Source organism: Cyprinus carpio, chromosome A18 (genome assembly GCF_018340385.1).
Source record: "Cyprinus carpio isolate SPL01 chromosome A18, ASM1834038v1, whole genome shotgun sequence".
NCBI lineage: Eukaryota > Metazoa > Chordata > Actinopteri > Cypriniformes > Cyprinidae > Cyprinus > Cyprinus carpio.
The window spans coordinates 4,552,290-4,566,932 of record NC_056589.1 but is presented as its reverse complement, the minus strand read 5'-3'; the positions used below and the strand labels follow the sequence as shown (position 1 = coordinate 4,566,932).

General features: G+C 37.7%; 1 protein-coding gene across 1 annotated transcript in view; it reads right to left on the bottom strand.

Annotated features, from left to right (window-relative positions):
- The window catches only part of LOC109109278 (protein Aster-B-like), a 111,478-nt gene extending 107,604 nt beyond the window's left edge, over nucleotides 1-3,874 (bottom strand). Inside the window, exon 1 of the mRNA XM_042774820.1 lies at nucleotides 3,671-3,874. The gene's annotated coding sequence lies outside the window, so the exon portion shown is untranslated. The remainder of the gene's footprint in view (nucleotides 1-3,670) is intronic.
- Between the last annotated feature and the right edge of the window lie 10,769 nt (nucleotides 3,875-14,643).

Here is a 14,643-nt window from a genome sequence, read left to right as displayed (position 1 = left end):
TTTCTAACCGTTTTTTTTTTTTTTCTCAACAATGCAATTTTGACCCAATGTGACTAAAGGTGCCCTTGAGCAAGGCACTGAACCTCCACCTGCTCCTCGGGCGCCACAGCATAAATGATGCCCACTGCTCCGGGTGTGTGTTCATGGTGTGTGTGTGTTCACTGCTGTGTGTGTGCACTTTGGATGGGTTAAATGCAGAGCACGAATTCCGAGTATGGGTCACCATACTTGGCCACACGTCACGTCACTTATACATTCACTTTCACTAATCTTCCATAAAATATGGCAACTTGGTTTTGACGGAAGAGTATATGATCTTATTAAGCATAACTGGTGTAAGATTGTGCATGTAAACAAACTCAGCATTTCAAAACAAGATTAATATTTCATATTTAGAATATTCTAGTACAAAAGAGAACACTAATCAGCATCATCAAGACTCGAGTATTTTGAAGCGCTCTGAAAGACCTGCAGTACACAAATGCTAATGAAAATGGAGTTCGCCTTTGTCATTTTATCATAATGAAATCACTTTTTTTGTTAGCATTATATCAGAAATGTAGAAACCCTAATCCTAACTCCAGCTACCTTATTTCTGACCAGATTCTGCTTATGAGCTAGTAGCTACAGACAAACACGATTTTCCATCACTGTAAATTATGAATGAGGCTTCAGAGAGTTATTCCTGTTGTGGAACAAAACCATCCTAGCAGTGTAAGTCTCTGCGGATGAACACAATAGCATTAAGACTTCTTATTAATTGATCTCATAGAAAAGTCTGTGCGATTACAGAGCATTGTGGTCATGTATTTAAGGGCACACAGAAAGACGAGTCGCTGGGGTGGAGGGTGCACTTTCACGGTTACTAAAGACTTGCTAATGGCTGCTTAGTCCCAGGAGGAGTATTTCTTCCAACCGCTCCAAGTCTTTATAAGAGCGAACAGCACATTTCCCTTGTGAAATTACTGATTAAGGGACAACCACCTTCCCAAATCAATTAACACTTGTTTATCAGAGTAACCGTGATAAAGTCAGCATGGAATCAAAATTAACCATTTGCTTCTTTAATACATGTTTGTGGTCTCATTGTGAAAAACTCAAAATAAATAAATAAGAAAACGAATGAATGAATGAATGAATGAATGAATGAATGAATAAACAATCAAACAAATGAACACATTAATGAATAATAATAAATGAATCATGAATAAAAATGAATGAATGTATTAATGAAAGAGTAGATGAAAAAAACATGCAAACAGACAAATGAACACATTTCTCATTGATACACTACAATGTGTCACATTAAGTAAAACTGGTTCCCAGTTAGTCTAGTCAGCATCATGTAGCTTTGGAAAAGTCACTAAAGTGGCCACCCACATTCTTTCCATGATTATAATGTTGGTACGGAAAAGTGGGTGGATTATTTCTTAATAACTACACATGCCGGACATGACATGCCACATGCTGAGTGGAGAGAACAATAACAAAGGTGTGTGATCTGAGACGCTTCGTTCAGTTTGAGGGTGGGTCATCTCTTAATTTTTCCTCTCCTCAGGCAAACGGCCAGTGTGTGTTTCTGATGGAACCGAATGGAAACTCTAATGTTTTTCAGAATCAAAACCTGTTCTGCCGTTCGGGAATAACTTACATTTAATACTTCTGTTCTCTTCTGTGAAACTGATAGATAGGTTTTTGCTTCTCAAGGCATTTCTGCTGACCTTATTTCTCACTCTAATAAAGCATTCATTTATTCATTTATTTTATTAGTACCACTCCAAAGCAATTTGGCTGTGCCCTGAGCTCAGGCCACTATCCACAGAGTTTATTTATATAGATGCGGCATTAACACAGCTGAGTTATGATTGCTCTGGGGATGAAAAGTGAAGGACGATGACGATTAGACCGTCGCCACTGCAGGAGTCTTGACCCTAATGGATTTACCTCTCTGCATCCATCTATTACCCTCTCAGTGCCCATTACAGCCCCACTCACTGCACATCAGACAAATGCATTCAATATTACAAATGTCTCACACATTCTTCATGTGTTTTTATCAACATGCAGATGTCTTTCCTTCTTTTCAAACCCTTAACAATACAAGTAAACCATCTCAGATCCAGGAAATATACACACACATATATGACCCTATGATTTCCACAATGCATAAAAGGCAGATGGAATTGTGGAATCTGTTCACAAAAATGGAATTTAAAGTATACAGTGGCATTCCTAGAGGGCACAGCGCGAGTTCCCTAGAAGGGTAATGTCTTTGGTTACACATATAACCATGGCTCGCCGAGAGGGAACGAGACGCTGTGTCTCCTCGCCATGTCTATAGGGGTTGCCTGTTTTCATGTTTCATTCAGACAACCAAGTTGGTAATGTGTTTGGTAGCTGTGCTCTTATACTTCCGGGCTCCCTCCTGTGACTTTACAGGCTACATGGGCCAGTGGGATTGAGTTGTTTCAGACGTGCTTCAGACACCGGTCCTGCTGATGGCAGTCCCCAAAGTGTCCGCCAGAGGACGCAGCATCTTGTTCCTTCTTGGGGGAACCATGATTACACGTGTAAACCAATTCTCAAAGTAATAATAACAATAACACATTTTATAAAATTTTTTTTTAAGGAATATCTCTAATTTTTTTTGTCCATTTTTTAATTTAAGTAATAAACCTCTGTTGTGCAGCACTTTGTTTGCCAAAAAATAAATAAAATAATTTATATGTCTTCAGATTTCATCTGATTAGATTTTACAAGACTTTAATTAAGTTGTTAATTAAATTAATTTGAGTACCAAAGTTTTTGATAATGAATTTGTTTATTGTATTATTGTATAATTATTGTGTTATTATTGTAAATCATAAAACACAGAACCTAGAAATATTAACAATCTTAATATATAGACCTTTATATAAACCACATTGCAATGCACTACAGTTATGCACTACAATGATTATTTGCATGATACTGCCATTCAAACTTCACTCCCTTTACTATTTGCACTTCTGGTCAAATGCATTTCATTGGCTCTTTACTCGTGTGCTACACAATGACAACTGATTAAAATATAATCAAACAGCTTTTGCAACTGAGGTACTTAACATAAAGTTGACATGTTCTGCAGTGTAACATGCTGCACTCCATCTAAATCTACTTTAAACAATGGGTTTTCTGATGGGTTTTTAATACTATTCATGCAGCTTTTATGAGCTCAAAGTCATTGGAATAATTAAACTTCATCGGTCACAATGTGAGACCACTGGAATGAAACAGTGAAAGCAAAAAGGTAATAAAAATAATGAAAAAAACTTAAAACATATACTTTCCTTTAAATTCAAATACATCTGAAAATAAATAAATAAATAAATTATCATGGACGTGCAATGCACCACACAGCCAGCATAAGTAATGCAAGCTTTAATGGTTATTTAATAAGAGAGTCTTTACTGTCAGACATCTCTGTTCCTCACTTACATATGCATGTGTATGCACACACACACACACACACACACACACACACACACACACACACACATGCACACACAGCATGCCATAAGAAAAACAGTGAAAATTAAGAAAGACAGAGTGGCAAACACACACAAAGCAAGAAAAGAGCTTAATCCAGAGATTGATTCAGTGTGGGGAAGAGAAAGAGATGCTCCATTACCTTGCAACAGCTGAAGAAAACACACTACGAGAGCGCTGCCATCTGCTCCGAGCACAGGGTGCAAAGACCAGGAACAACTCTGTCTTCCAACTCTGATGTTCCCGTGCTCTGTATCTCTCTCTCTCTCCCTCCCACCTTCGGAGCGGATGGACTGCTCCTGTAGGATTTATCAGAGGAGCTCTCTCTCTCTCTCTCTCTCGCCGTCTCTCCACCTTCATTCCCCTCCTGCTTTCTTTCTTCACAGTCTTACTCCAGCTCTGCCTTCAGCTCATTGTAGCGCTCTCTGTCTCGATTTCCTCCTGCATACTCTCTCTCTCTCTCTCTCTCTCTCTCTCTCTCTCTCTGTCTCTCATAAGATCACTGGATTGACTGCTTCTCACTGTATGTTTGTTTATGGGAAACCGAGTGAGTGTGAGCACCTTCACTACTGGTTTTCCGTATTATCCATCTGACACATTAATTGTTAATCACAAAGAAAAAAAGTGTCTTGTGTTTGTTTTTCAAAATTGTTTGTCATGATCGACAATCACCGCTGTATATCCATTTTGACACTATGTTGTTTTCATGTCATATTCACTGTGTGCTGTATGTAAAAAGCACTACCTTGTCTTTGTTTGATAAAATATGATTCCCAATGCGTACTATGCATTGTTTGTTCATTTTCATTTTCATCATTTTCTTTATTCATATTTTTAACAATAATTTATTTGATTGTATACAAGAAAAATGATTTTATTAATAAATTAAGAAGTTGCCATCAGATTTATTTTTCATTTATTTTACTTTTTTTACATTAATTATCATATTTCTCAAATTGCAAATTATTTATTTATAATTAAGTGAATATTATGTAAAATAAATATACATTTCTTTTCAGCAATTGTTATGAATGTGTTTTTAATATTTTAATATTTTTATTTTTACCATACGCAAAGCTGAGAAATAGAAATATGAACTAGAAGAACTTAATAATAAAAAAAAAAATTAAAAATAAATAAATACACACATTATTAAAATTATGTAACAATCAACATTATTATGTCAACATTAAATTAATGATTGCGACTTCAAAGGTTTAATTAAACCAACAAATTAAAATGTATATCTTGCAACCATGCATTTAATTAAGTTGTGGTAACAGGACCCTAAATTACTTTTTGAAGTGTGTAAGAAAAACAGATTCAAAGTTAATAAAAAATAAGTTAGGGGTTTAGAAAATAGTTACTATTACAAACTCCTTTCAAATATAAAAATAGCAATAGAGTGCATGATCAAAGACACCTCTTTTAAAGAACTCCTGTAATGTAAAATAAAAAGTGTACTTCATGTAAAAAAAAAAAAAATGTCAATAGGATGAATAGGGCATCTGATAATCATAAATCACATGAAACTGAGCTTGCATATAAATTCCATTTTTAGAGACTGTATATTCTCTGTATATGGAATCAGCCACATTTAAAGTTAGAATAATACCCAATAAACATTGAGCCTGTGAAGGCTGATAAACTGAAAGCTGATATACTTTATTGCTTATGCTTCGGATAAAATGCCCTGTAGTCTCCAGTAATACAACCATGTTTTTATTATAGTCATATTCTGACACATTTATGCAATTTAAAGAAACACACATCCATTACCGGGCAAAATTATCTGCTGTTCTCTCATAGAAATAATAAAATATGCGTGAACCATGTAATGCACAATTTGTAGGATTTCAGACCTTGTCTCTCAGAGCAATTACACAACACCTCACTAAACTAAACCTGGCCTTCATCTATAACATTCTAAATAAATAAAAGCATTAATAAGTAAACAGTTAAAAAATATAAAAAATATATTGTTGGTTGTGTTCATCCTGAATGGTCAGAGAATCTCTGATTGCAATTGCTATGAATACCAGTGGAAATGAGGCCGTATGTCTCAGTGGAGAGCTCTTACAGACAGCACACCCGGATGCTTTTCTCATCATAGCTGGGGATTTCAACCATGCTGACCTTAAGAGTGTGTTTCCAAAAATACACCAGCACATCAACTTTCCAACACGAGGTAATAACATTTTGGACTTTGTTTACACCACACAGAGAGGAGCTTACAAAGCCCTCCCCCTCCCCCACCTCGGAGCCTCAGATCACATCACTGTTATGCTAATGCCTGCATACAGACCACTCATTAAAGTCACCAAAACCAGTTTACAAAACAGATTAAAGTGTGGCCAGAAGGATCATCAGAGATTCTTCAGGACTGCTTCAACACAAAATTGGGACATGTTTAAACAGGCTGCCACATGCAATAACACCACTGACCTCCAGGAGTACTCAGAGACTGTTACTGCCGACATCAATAAGTGTATTGATGATGTAACGATCACAAAAAACTATCACTGTCCGGGCCAACCAGAAGCCATGGATGACGGGGGAGGTCTACAGACTCCTGAAGACACGGAATGCTGCCTTCAGAGCTGGAGATGAGGTGGGCCTTAGAAACAGCCAGGGCCAACCTGTCCCGCGGCCATCAGAGAGGCTAAGAGACAGCACTCCAGGAGGATAGCTCACCAATTCAGTAACAGTAGAGACACTAGGAGCCTGTGGCAGGGGATAAAGACCATTACGGACTACAAGCCCCCACCACGGACCTGTGACAACAACATCTCTCTGCTGAACGAGCTGAACACCTTCTTCGCTCGCTTTGAGCAACAAAAACAGCACCACTGCACAGAAGACTCCACCTCCTCCCGGCGACCAGGTGATGACTCTGACCCCAGACAGTGTGAGGAGATCCTTCAGCAGGATCAATGCCCGCAAAGCTCCGGGTCCTGACAACATCCCTGGGCGTGTACTGAAAAAAGAATGTGCAGCAGAACTCACTGATGTCTTCACAGACATTTTTAACATCTCACTGAGTCAGGCTGTTATTCCCACATGCTTTAAAAAACTACCACTATCATCCCAGTCCCGAAGAAGCCATCTCCATCCTGCTTCAATGACTACCGTCCTGTTGCACTTACCCCCATCCTCATGAAGTGCTTTGAACGGCTAGTCATGAACCATATCAAGTCTGCCCTCCCCTCCTCCCTGGACCCATTCCAGTTTGCATATCGGGTCCAACCGGTCGACCGATGATGCCATCTCCACTGCCGTCCACTCAGCACTCACCCATCTGGAAAAAAAGGACTCTTATGTCAGAATGCTGTTCATAGACTTCAGTTCAGCATTCAACACAATCATCCCTCAACAGCTCATTCAACAAACTGGTCGAGCTGGGGCTCAACACTTCGCTGTGCAACTGGCTGTTGGACTTTCTGACTGGAAGACCTCAGGCAGTACGGGTCGGCAGCAACACATCCAGCACCATCACACTGAACACTGGGGCCCCCCAAGGATGTGTGCTGAGCCCCCTACTCTTCACTCTGCTGACCCACGACTGCACAATCTCTTCATTAAGTTTGCAGATGACACAACTGTGGTGGCTCTCATTAGCAACAGAGATGAGACAAACTAAAGGAGCGAGGTGAGCCACCTGGCCGGGTGATGCAGTGACAACAATCTCTCTCTGAACGTGGGAGAAGACGAAGGAGATGTTGTAGACTTCAGGAGAGCACACACTCAGCACGTTCCTCTGACCATCAACGGTGCGACTGTGGAGAGAAGTGAGCGCACCAAGTTCCTGGGGTGTGCACATCACAGAGGACCTCTCCTGGACCGACAACACTGCAGCACTGGCCAAGAAATCACAGCAGCAGCGTCTCTACTTCCTCCGCAAACTGAGGAGAGCCAGAGCCCCACCCCCATCATGTACACATTCTACAGAGGCACCATCGAGAGCATCCTGACGAGCTGCATCACTGTGTGGTATGGCGCCTGCAACGCGGCCTGCCGAAAGACTCTACAACGCATAGTGAGAGCAGCTGAGAAGATCATTGGTGTCTCTCTACCCTCCCTCCAGGACATTTATGGAACACGTCTCACCCGCAAAGCCCTCTGCATCACAGGTGATCCCACTCACCCATCACACAGCTTCTTCAGCCTGTACCATCAGGGAGGAGACTGCGGAGTCTCCAGGCCAGGACCAGCAGACTGAAGGACAGCTTCATCCACCAGGCTGTCAGGAAGCTGAACTCCCTCCCGAACCTGCCCCCCCTCCCCTCTTCTTCCCCAGGCACCACTGAACTATGAACCCCCCCCCGCCACACACACCACACACACTAATTATATGATGACATGCACGAGTCACTTGTGCAGCATTGGTCTGCTCACTCACCGCTCACTACCTCATTCGGCATGGAACTACCTCATCAGTCAGTTAAATAAACTGCTCTTGGTCACTTGTCACTTGTCACTTTAATCAGACTTAAGATATTTTTAATAAGTGATTTTTTTTTTGCACTAAAAAATCTTTTAACTGCACTGCTGTTCACTTCATTGATTTGCACTATATCTGTCATTTACCTTGCGCTGCTTTATTTAACTTTATTTTTAACTTGGTATTTTTATTATATGTCTTTTATATGTCTTTTTTTTTTTTTTTTTTTTTATAAATCCCTTATTGTATAATTGTATCTACATTTTATATTTGATCTAGTTATTTTTTTTTAGGCTTTAATGTTAATGTTATCTGTATGCACCGGAGACTGAGAGTAACGCAATTTCGATTCTCTGTATGTATGTACTGTACATTTTCAAGAAAAAGATCACAACTTAAAAATAAAACAAATATGCAAACAGTAATGATCATGACACGGACAAGAACCAAGGTCAAAGGTCATCCAAGCATGACTACTACAACACCACAACAATAACAACCAACAAATGATAAACTTATGAATTATAAACCAATAAACTATCAATGCAAGAAGAATTAAAAAAAAACCCATCCATGTATTCAACGCAGAGTACTCTACTGACTATGAGAGTTGTGAGATTAAATAAAGCATTTAAAAACCCAAGAGTATTCCAGAAGAAAAAATGTTCAGACTCATATTCTCAAGCAGTTAAGGACGCAGCATTTGGATCATTTCTACTTTGGCTGCATGAGATGAGAATCAATTTTTAGAATTTACTGGATCAAGAAAGAGTCGGAGTGTACAATATATTTCCTCTTCCCCTACCACAAAACATTCACTGTGGCTGGATGCACTTAAATCTACAGTAATGATGTTTTCCTGTCACATACAATATCACACATGTGTGCTTACATATGCAGTGACGTTCACTCACTGTAATTGTCTTTGAATTCAGAGTACAGACTGACTTCTGCCAGGAAGATTCAGAGGTCAAGGTCATCTTCACAGCTTGATTTATCCATTTATCAAATAAGCCAACGTCACACATCCTTCTATGAGAACAAGCAATGCATGAGATATAAAAGATATTTAGTTTTCTTTCTGTCAGTTGCTTAGTTATCCATGAGGGTGAAATTGGATAATTCAGCAATCTTTCTCACACAGAAAGGTCTAGATGATCACCCAGTGTTCAAATATAACAGACAAAAGAGTCTGGACATAGCCTAAAATAAAAATAAGTACTGTTAGTCAATGAATTATGTGCAGCTATATATCTATATCTATTCCTATCCAATCCTTCCATCATATAGTGGGATTTTCAAGAGAGCATGTACAATATCCAAATATAGGGTTTAAATAAAATCATAACAGTATAAACATTATCATTTTGAAAAAGTAAATAAATAATAATAATCATCATCATCATCTTTTTTTTTTTTTTACTTAATTGTACATTTTAATTTAAGCTAACTTACTTTTATTTATTTGCTTATTTTTATTTTATTTATTTTTTTCCCACATGTAAATGAAGTATTTATAGTAAGTAAATAAATCTCTGATAATGTGACAGATGTTGAAGAATATGAACAAAGTTTTACACAAACTTAAGGAGTTCATGCAGCTCCCCCTTTTTTTCTGTAAAATTACAGTGATAATAACATGCGACGATTAAATTAGAGAAAAAAGAAAAAAGAAGAAAAAAAAAAACATGTACAAGGATTTTCACAAATGGTCTCTGACTTTTGGACCCTCACCATATATACATAAAGTGCAATATTTCTCCTAAAGATGAGCTCTGTCATGACCGGCATCACCTCTGCTTCTGATTGGTAGACGGTCTCTTGCTGATCATGTACATTCCTGTGTGCAATTTGATGACAAAGCAGTCTGTGGAGGAATCCACAGTGACCATGTTTAACAGTGTCAGTTTCACCCATCCAGATTTCTCTCTTATTATCTCGCTCCATATTTGGTTTCAAACACAAATGACCAGTAATGTTTAACTAACAGACATCTTTGCAATCTTTAATCCTATCACTTTGATATGCAAAGAAAATTCCTTTCAGTTTTGAGAAAGTGCAATTCCAGGCTCTATCTCTGTTAGACCATTTCCAGTGAAATGAAGGATAAAGAGCATATTCTCTACTTCCTGTCAGAAAAGCTTGTTTTAGAAAAAGAAATCAGTCTGAATGATAAGAAAGTTCATTCAGTCATTTCAGAGGCCTTCACCGTGTCTTTCATCCCCCTTTTGAAATGATACACTAACTGCTGTGATCTGACAGAGAAACTGACATCATGCAGTACAGGAATATCTGAAGAAATCTGGCAGAATGAAAGACAAGTTTTCACACATACACACACACAGCACAGGAAGATGATGTATGCTTGAATTAAAAATCTTATTAAGTGCATGCCTTCATCTCCGCTGATAAGTTTTTACAGCATGTTTGCAGCATATGCAATTAAAACACATTGTTATCTGTGCCAGATTTATAAAAAAAAAAATTAAAAGTGTGAATAGTGTTTTTAAAATAAAGGTTAAACAACATTGCATACCACACTGATTAACACACCAGTTTGAAACTGTTGAAATTGTTTGCTCAAGCTAACAAGAGCATATCAGGAATAATGCTATTCAAGAATGCAGGAGAAAATGAAAAAAAAAAAAAAAAAACATCTTAGCAAAATGTTGAAACATGCCAGGAGTAAAAACATGCCAGGTCTTTATGTGGTTGCTGGGGTGTTCAGGAAGGTTGCTAGGTGGTTGCTTACTGGCTCCTTAAATCTCTGTGACATTCTGGTCATCTCAATTAAAGTTTCCTTTAAAGTGTCCTTTAAAACAGGTGTTCCTGTTTTTGACCTGCCAGGAGAGAACTTGTAATTCTGTTAGCTTTGAAAATTAAGCGGCACTTCTCAACAATCTATGGGATCTGAGGTATCATTCATGTTTGTAGCATAAACAGAGCAGAAATTAGTTGCCTGCTAACATTAGATACAAAATTGGTTGTCACATGTTTGCAATTTTAGTAATAAATAGAGATTTGTGCCTAAACTCTTTTTTTCATAGTGAAGCCATAAAATAACCACTTTTTGTTTCCCAAAGAACATTTTCATGATTGTTCTTAAAATAACCATTTTTTCTTAGTGTGAAGAACATTTTAATTATCTAACAAACCTTTTATTATTATTATTATTATTATTTATTTATTAATTTTTTTTCTATAAGCTTTTGTGGAATGGAAAAGTTCCATGGATGTTAAATGTTCTTTATGGAACAATAGGTGCCAATAGGACGTGACTATGAAGTTCATGCCTGTCGTGTGCTGTTGGCTCTTACAGGCTTATCATTTATAGCATTGGTCTGTTGTTTTGCAATCACAATGTTGTCAGACAGAATGGAGACACGTGCTTTGGCACCACTGGATTTGCATATCAAATGAAAAATCCACAATTTAGCATGAATGTGATTTGTGAATGGCTAATACTGAGAGACAATGATGAATCTACTTCAGTCATCCTCTCCATCTCATTCTTTGAGCGACTGTGTTGTAAATAAATTTGTTCAACACATCCGATGCAGTTCCAGTGGGTGGGTGGGTGTTTTTTCATCACATCAGCAACAAAATGATTTCTAATCCAGTTTTTACTGGAACAAAGCTTTGTATTTGACAAAAATCAATAAATCCCAATGCAGCGTGATCATGAAACCCAAATGATATAATAGCTTTGTAACGCTCAGCCCAGCGGGCTGGGTTACTAAAATTGGAATGGGGTCTGATTTCTCTGTGTGAGAGTTAAAACGTGTTAAAAAGAATGACATAAAGCAGAAATGGTTAATAAGAATGGTGTATTTACAGGTTCAATTTTAAAAGACGTCAAAACAACACTATAAAACCAGGTAAACTCAGTCTGTTAAAAGAATACAAGTATTTTGTCCATACCCTAAATCAGTCCAAGTCCGTTGAGTCCCAATGTGAGTGTCCCAATGTGTATATACAATCCAAGTTGCTGTAAGTGATCCGGAAAGTTAAGTCCAATGAAAACCGTCCGGGTGTTATTGGAAGCTGTGAATGGCCTCCTTGATTGTCTGCCATGCTGCTCTTTTTATAATGCTCCTGCTTCCTGTAAGGTGACTGATCACCTGCCAGGCCAACCATACAGTTCTTATAGACATACACACACTAAAATGGTTAAGAGTCTTAAAATGGACATAAGAAATATGAAAACCAATTAAAATCACTGTAATAAATAGAGTGGTTAAAAAATGTCCCTTATTTGATGGTGTCACAGCTTTAATAAATTTATAAAATCACATACATAGAATGTATGTGGCTTTGGCATGATGTGTGCATTACACATAAATACAGATATCAACAATATATTTGGATTGCTTTCCCAAAATAACACTCCCAGTTCTGTCAGGTGACATAAAAAATGAACTGGGTTTTATTAAATTCAGCAGTATAATTTAATATCACTGAATCAACCTGACAACATCAAGTTACACAAACAAAAGAGGTAGAAATAGCAGCTTAAGATTATTGCCTTAATCAGGTCTCTTGTGAAAAAGAAGTGCACTTAAAGAGATAGTTCATCCAAATATTTAAATTCTGTCATTTATTACTATGTCATGACTACCTTTCTGGGCCTTGAACGTTGCAGTTCCATTGCTGTCTATGCAGGGTCAGAAAGCTCTTGGATTTCATCAAAAATATCTTAATTTGTGTGCCAAAGATGATTTACGGGTTTGGAACGACACGAGGGTGAGTAATTTATGACAGGATTTTCATTTGTGGGTGAACTATCCCTTTAATTGTATTGAATATGCACTTTACATGTGCATACTACATTTAAAGTTAATATATATATATATATATATATATATATATATATATATATATATATATATATATATATATATATGTATGTATACAGTGCCCTCCATAAGTATTGGAACAGTGAACACAAAATTGTTCTGTTTGCTGTGGGGTCGAGAAATCTGTAAATATGATTAAAAGATGAATATGAGACAAATCTACAGAATGTCACATTTTATTATTGGGTGATTCAACTCAAAGATGTTTTACCAGCTAAGAAGATCAGCACTTTTAGAGTTTCATCTCCCTATCTGATGTGGGCATTAGTATAGGAACAGTTGCCTCACAGGTCTTTCTAAGTTCAGCTGTGTCCTGTTGCATTAATTCTTCAGACATTTAAGCTGGGAATGTGTCTTATAAGTTATATCCATTGCTTCTGCATTCTAAGTCTTGCATTCGATGATGACATACACAAACCAGGATGAAGACGAGGAAGCCGACTCTGAAAGAAAAGCAAGCAATTTGGATGCTAAAAGAAAAGAGGAAGTCAATTAGAACTAAAGGAAAAACAAAGGGCATGGAGAAATCAAGTTTGGAAACTACCGGCGACATCAGCAACCAACGATGACCTGATCGGCTGAGAAAAACAACAGTAGTTGATGACAGACAAATCATAAAAGCTGTAAAAATGAACCCAAAAATACATGTCTGTAAAATCACCAACAACCTCCAGAAAGTTGAGGTGATGCGCTGACAACCTACAGAAACCAGGAGAATTCGACACAGAATTAAAGAAGCAACAGCAAGATGCAAACCTCTGATCAGCACCAAATATAGAAAGGCAAGATTCTTCACAAAGGTGAGCCAGTAGAGTTTTGGAACTGTGTTTGATGGACAGATGAGACAAAGGTTAACCTTTATCTAAGTGATTGGAAAACAAAAATATGGAGAAAAAAGGGAACTGCAAATGATCCTAAGCTCATCTGAACCTCATCTGTAAAGCTTGGTGGAGATGGTGTCATGGCATGGGCATGCACGGCTGTCTCTAGAACAGGACCTCTTAATTTTAATGATGACTTAATGTATGATGGCATTAGCAGAATGATTTTGGAAGGGTACAAAATCATCTTGGCTACCAATATTAAAGAAAATGCCACCAAACTCATTAGAAAGCACTTCATATTAGATCAGGACAATGACCCAAAACACCCTGCCAGTTCAGTCAAGGACTTTATCAGGGCAAAAAAAAAAAATTATGTAAAGTCTTAGATTGCCCAAATCAATCTCCAGTACAGACTTCTGTACATAAATAAGTGCTATTTTTAAGAGAGAACTTTGGAAAAAAATTAATTAATAAGATATATCCCTTAAAACTTCCAAAATGCTTACATTAACATTTATATGCAATGGTGCATAATTTAAAGGAATTTTGTGGAAGTTACTTCTAAGAAGGGATCTAGTATATTCCTGAAGCTGGCTGTCATGCCAATAAATAGAAATCATGCATATACTGTACAGTATGTGTTTGCTCTTGAGTGACTTAAATAATTATGAATATGATGCAAGTACACTGTCACAATCTCTAGCTGGAGTGGCCATGAGCTCCGCTAGAGGGCACCCCATCCTGTAGCCTTTGCAATTCACCCCGGACTCCATTTCCCACAATCCTTAGCTCAAACTCATTATCAATTGCATTCACCTGTCTCTCATCACCTCATCAGTCTCACACTATAAGAATGGCAAACACACATTCTTACATCGCTGGTGATTGAATGTTTGAATATTTTCCTGTGTTCCTTGTTTTCCGAGTTTTGTCTTGCCTTAGTGCAGCGGTTCTCAATTCCAGTCCTCGCGCCCCCTGCTCTGCATATTTTACA